At 31.9% G+C, this 6,706-nt stretch overlaps 1 protein-coding gene across 1 annotated transcript in view; it reads left to right on the forward strand.

Annotated features, from left to right (window-relative positions):
* Positions 1-817: 817 nt before the first annotated feature.
* The window catches only part of LOC106458537, a 62,505-nt gene continuing 56,616 nt past the window's right edge, over positions 818-6,706 (forward strand). The window contains exon 1 of the mRNA XM_013918056.2: positions 818-1,072. The gene's annotated coding sequence lies outside the window, so the exon portion shown is untranslated. The remainder of the gene's footprint in view (positions 1,073-6,706) is intronic.

Genomic DNA, 6,706 nt, shown 5'->3' on the forward strand with positions numbered 1-6,706 from the left:
AGGAGGACATCTCGGAGTTAAGAAGACATTGAGTCACCTACTACAGATATTTTCTACGGGAAATTAACAAACAAGCAGATACGTAACAATATTTCCTGAGATAAGGAGACCAAAATGCACAAATGAAACCTTGGCCTCTTTAGATATGTTTTATATAACATTCCTTTAAAGACAAACCAAATTCTCGTAGTTTTTACAACTTAGTAGCATCAGTTTTGATCAAAATCCATTTTAAGAGTAATACAATTGCTAGAAGTAAAGATAATATAGTTTAAGATACATTTATAGACATATTGGTTACAGGATTTTTGAGATGTGAGTCCGTAAACTTATTGCTGTTCCAGCGGGGAATCTTTTGAGAGGAGAATGATAAACTGTGATCTTATCGAAGTTGACAAGGTTATTCGGGTAATAGATAAGATAAATTCATCCGATTTTTTTGTATCTTATTCTGAAGACAATATAATAAGAGTACAGAAATTCAAGATTCGAAAAAGATATGCTTCGCCCCAGATCTTAAGACAGTTTTTCTTGTTAACTACTGGGGCTCTTGGCTTACGGAAGTAGCTGGTGTTAGCAGTAATGGGGGCTGATACGTTATAAGGATTTAAGAGTGGGATCGATGATTTCCTAGAAAATAAAGGGTGGATTTATATTTTTTACTCTCTTTTTCTGTGATGGATGTGTGTAAGATCGCTTTGAAGGACAAATGGTCCTCTGTTGTTTGTATTTTAAAATGTATGGAGATATCAGAAATCTTTTGTTCTAGTTTTTTTTTTATGTCCGATAAATTTCGCAGACAAATGATTATAAGTTAAAAGTATAGTAAAATAAATTACTAAATTTGTATAAAGTTATAAACTTATGTCAATAGCCCCCCTTTTTTTCATAAACAAGTACTATGAGTATGAGTGTCATTTAACGAATATGTATATAGCCAGGAAAAAATATGCAGATCGATTAGATTATTAAATCACAACAGCTGTAATTTATTTTGTTTATCTTTGCTCAAAGAAGAAAAAATAGTGAGTAGATATTATCATATAACGTACAAGAACATTGTAACTATTTGGTGAGTAATACAAATACATTAGAATGTTTAACTTTTAAGTCTGATTGCGTAATGTGTGTCACTTTCAGTATTATTAGTGTAAAATTCAAGCGTTTACTAATTTAAGATTTCTTAAATTCTACTTTCTAGTGGTACTTACTTTAGGCCTAATTTTAAGTTCACGTAAAAGGGGGAATTGCGCATCCTAGCAACTACAAAGTACAAATCAACGCAATAGTTGTTGAAACAGAATGTGCCTAACTAAGGGATTGATTCAATAATTGTTATTCTTATACGATAGCCACAGGTTAAACTTAAAAGTTAAAGTGCAGGGAATATTTTGTGGTATTGTTCAGATTTAAACCCGGTTCATCAATTCTGACAAAAACTATAGATATACATTTCTGAGGTTATGCAATATGCAAACTGTATGATGGACAAAAAAATTTTAACCTTCATGTGAACATCACCTTGCATTCCAACTTGTCAAAGCCCAAATCAGATTGGTGTCATCGATTCACACACACACACATCTTGAGTACAAATACTTTTGTAACACACCTGTTTTTTCTTTGTGCACAACAGACTTGTACATTTTACTCAAAGCTTGCCATATTCTGTGAAGATACACATAGTAAACTTGGAATTATAGTCAAAAAATTTTCTACAGTACGGGGTCAGTCCAATGGATCAAGCCTGTGCACATTTGGTTAATGATTATCGTTAATATAGTCCAACATACAAAATCACATTAAATGTTACAAATTTATAAACCTTTGTATTTCATGAATAGCATTGTGAAACAAATTTTGTTTTTTCACTACCAGAGGCTTCCAAAAAGTTACTCAGGCTATTAAAAACAAACTGGTACAAATCACCACTGTGGTAACATTAAGTAAAGAATAGTGTGTATAAAGTAAACAAATGAAGTACTTGTCAAACAATATGCAAATAATTACTACTGTCTAACAATGCAAAAACAAATTCTAAAACATAAAGTAGAAACTAACCCAGCATAGAGGTGGCTAAATGAATAATAAATAATGGGACATTTACTGTACAGTCTTTTTCAACATTAAGGATGTTCCAACTCACATCCTGCCTCAATAAACAGAAAATTAATTGCTAAATCTATCCATGGTTTCTCAAGTATTTATAAACTCATTTCATAAATTCCTTCAAAGTTGCAGTCTCTATCATTCTAGATTACATTTTGTTCCACAGATTTATCACTGTTGATGATTTGTCTGACCTTTCAAAATCTTGAAATTTATGATTTCTTATTTCAAGTTCTTAATCAACTTTGAAAATAAATAAATAAAATGGTTTAGGGGTGGATAGATAGATATTATCCTAGAAGGAGATTAACAGGATAGGTTTCATGCTAACTGAAATTGTGTTAAAAATGTGTCTGTTTAGTTACCACCCTAAAAATGGATTAGATTATGCTTTAAAAGTGGTAGAAATAAACATAAATTAATTTCACTGGTGAGAGCAGCTACCTTGTTTGTTTGACTTAATGCATTTAGGTGTCTGTAGATATTTTATTGTAGCAATCTTTAACCGAGTTGTGTCATCAGCCAAAGACGTTTAACAGGTGATGGTGGTGCTAATGGTGAGGAGTTGACTATATCACTTCCACTGTATCATCAGCCACATTTGTTTGTGAAATGAAAAATAGTACTTTAAAGTGAGGATCTAACAAAGCGGCTAAGGTGAAAGGAGAACTGTTAAGGTCGCTGACAAAAAGTCAGTATCAGAAGGCTTTCATATAGAATGTCATAGAAATACAAAGAAAAAGTGGAATTTTTTCACACCAGTTTTTGTTAAATGGGATTAACAAAAGCAGAAGGCAGACATTTACATTTTGTACAGCGATGTAAAGCTTTATTGTTTACAAAACAGATGTTTTCATATGCAAGTAAGATTATTATAAAAAAGTCATTTTAGAATGTTTACCCAATCTAACTGTTAAGATAATGTAATGTGCATTATGGTTCTACTTGAATACTTGACTTTTTTACATATTCTTACTAAAAAAAAAGGAATCTATTGCTGAAAAAAGTATTTAATAAATGTTAACACAAATGCTATAATTTTCTTATTGTTTACCGCAATGCCAAATCCATAGTTCTGCATGTTCAAATTAGTTTTACCAGGGAAAGATCATATGATACGTTATGGCATATTAAAATATCTAATCAATACAAGATGAGGATATGAAATACAGGGATGAAAGGTCAAGGAACCTTTGTGAACATAATAAGGGAAAAGGATATAGTACTGTGAATTTGGACTCTATAAGAAGTGTCATCTACATGGCTTTCATTTTTGTTACATATTCTGTAATGCATGAAATTAATTTCATTTCAACCGGATATATTTTTGAATTAATTGACAGTGCCCAGGTGGTAGAAGATTTGTTGTTACCTGTGTACATGTTATAGGTGTGCTTTATTTCCATGGATCTGCTTCATCATTAAATCAAATGCTAGACCAAACTTCATTTTGGCTCAAAAATACATATCAGCAGTGCAGTTAAAATGCTTGGAGAGAAAGGTGAATAAAAACAAAAAAAAGAATTATTACTGTAAAAGAAGACCAAGATAGGTAACATGATGTAGTGGTTATTCAGAATTACCTTTGTGATCTGAGATGTATCTTTAGATGAAGCTTGTTTGAAAAATATGTTATCAATAACATGGAGGCATAATGTCCTTTCTTTTGTGCTTATACCTTTCAAGGAGGTACTATGTTAAATTTCTCATGTTTGTACTTCATGTACAAGTTTCTTTTGAGGCATTTAAATTATTTTGTTTAGCTAATAATATTTGAAAATTATCATCATTAACTTCTGATCAAAGCAATTTACTTACATAGAGCAGAACTAAGAATTAACCAAGTAATGAATATAGTTAATTTAATATACCAGTTTTAACTAGAAGTAAGCAATGTTATTAAAATAGTTTATGATTAGAATTCATTGATTTATCAGTTGGTTATCTTTGCCATTTATGATATTCTTGGCCATGATCTCTGTCATATGTTCCGAGGTTTAACCAGCTTAGGAGATTTATGTTTTTCCTCAATCTGTATATTAAGCCAACAATGGTAAAAGTGGGTGATTAATGTGTGTCAAAGTCTTGGTATTGACTGTTATGCGATCAGTTGCAGCTCACTGGGATTCCATTGTGTTTGTGAACAGTAGGTGTAATGTGTGGAGGAAACATGATTCACTTTACAATCCAGCATTATTAGCACCTTTCACAATATTTATTCTGTCAAGTCTTATTAGGAGATGAATATTTTGTTCTCAGTTTCACATATATTTATTTTCTCTGTCTCATCACCTGTATGACATCTGGGAAAATGAGTAACATTAATTAACAGCAGCATGATGTAAATTTTTATGTTCTGTGATTCAGTGTCCTGTGAAACTATTAAAACCGTTTGTTGTTGAACATGATGAGATATCTGGTATTAGAAAATAGGTGTAGACATTCAGTAACTGACCAGCTATTGCTGTTTTGCATCTTGCATACATATTTGGAAACCTTTTCAAGAAAAGTAAGATTTAGCAGTTTTGCATCTTTCATACATATTTGGAAACCTTTTCAAGAAAAGTAAGATTTGCTTTGTAACATTGTGGTTGAGCTTTCTCCATCAACCAAACAATCCATCATCAGTAAAAATCTAAAATGTTTGGTTATTCAGTGCAGTCATTTCATTGATTGGCAGGATAGGTCATCTTTAATTAAGACAGTTTTATTTTTCTAACAGGATGGTTGGCTTTTGGAATTTGTTTCTTCAGATGTGTTGGATGCAGTATGTTTATGGGGTGTAAGGGAAAGCTTGATAAATATTTAGTTAATAAGGCCTGTCTCAGGTTTTTTTCAGTGGATGAGATTAATTCAATGGATCAACAGATTCCTTATTGTCCTTAAATGTTATAATTTAGTGTAACTCTGCCATATTGATTATTAACATTATTTTCTTTTTTTTAATTACACTTTTTTAGTGTTTTTTTTGTTGTTGTTTGGTAAACTCTCAGTAGCTTAAGGCCACATTTTTAACTTCAGTATTAGAACTTGTAGACTTAAGTTTGTTGCAGAATTTTGTAATCTTGACTTTCGTATTTTTAGGTTATAGTGCAACAGAGTAGTAAAAGCTGCTTTCACTTTGTCATAATGGTGTTGAATTTGTTTAACTCCTCTCCTGCCTCCCCTAAAATTTTCACTAAAAATATAGTAAAAACTACATCTATCAGAATATACTGTATTCAGTAATAGGCAGTCCTACACATGGAAAAACAACCCAACAAAACATTAAACGTTATCACATTTTCAGTTAGCCCTGTTGTATTTGTCGTCAATCATAGTAAGAATTGAGAAAAATTTGAAGCTGCTCAGTCAGGCAGAAGTGTGAGCACTTGAGTCCAGTGAGAAAATTAAATTTCAACCTTGGGCTATGATAACTCCAAGTAAAGTGCCTGTAATAGCAAATGAAACTGTTTTATGTCTTATTGATGTATTTCTTTCTTTTATAATCTGTGTTGTATAAGCTATTCCATGGAATTATATTTAAGTTTTGGGTAATTAATTTGCAGAATCAATGTGATACTTTAATGAAAAGATGTGCTGAACCAATATAAAACCTTTTACAACAGATAGCATGTTTGTAATATCAATGAAAACATTCCAGAACAAAAATGATCATTCTTTTTTAAAGCTTCATAATTTATCTTCCATAGGTTTCCTTCCACTTATCCTTAAAAAAAAAAGCCTTTACTCTCCAACTCTATCTGTCTTCCACCTCTTAATTTCCCCACTTTCAGAATCGTAGAGTTGGCACTACTTTGTACAGTGTGAATTTAATATGCAACACAATTTGCACTTAACTTTACTTTACCAATTACTTGAAAGTAATCCCATGCAGGATTCATTTTAAATTACTTAAGAAGAATGATTCACTGATAACCTCTTTTACTGGATTTTGTTTCAAGTTCCTGCTCCCGACCTATATTCATTAGTTCAGTGCTTCTCAACTAGGTGAATGGTTCACCCAGGGGTTAATAAGATCATAATCAGGGTGAATGGGAATGATGGGGTGAATGGAAGGGTAAATGACTGTTATCAATTATACAACAAATTCAAGAGCAAAAAAAAAAAGTCATTAGTTATTATTATATATTGTATTTGTACTTTGATAAATACAATTATTTTAGAATAAATACAACAAAAAATAAAAGTTGTAGTTTGATGTATATTTAAGTTATGATAAAAAAATTTGCAATTTAATTGAGTACTTTTTTGTTCTTTTTTTTAACTAGGGTGAGCGAAAAACTTATAGGGGTGAATGACATTGGAAAAGGTTGAAAAGCACTGATCTAGATCAGGTGTTCAGTTCTTCTAGTTGTTGTTGTACCTGATGATGCCAGGTTAACCTGCTGAAAGCTGTAACCATAAATATTATACTCTGTATAATAAACTATCCATAAGTTTTAAGTAGCTGAAGAGTTAGTTTAGGTGCTGTTGCGAAGCTGCCTTTCCTCTAGGTGGCCCAGCATGGCCTAATGGTTAAGGCGCTCGACTCGTAATCTGAGGGTCGCGGGTTCGAATCCCCTTTACACCAAACATGCTCGCCCTTTCAGCCGTG

The sequence above is a fragment of the Limulus polyphemus genome, unplaced genomic scaffold (genome assembly GCF_000517525.1).
Source record: "Limulus polyphemus unplaced genomic scaffold, Limulus_polyphemus-2.1.2 Scaffold482, whole genome shotgun sequence".
NCBI classification, from domain to species: Eukaryota; Metazoa; Arthropoda; class Merostomata; order Xiphosura; family Limulidae; genus Limulus; species Limulus polyphemus.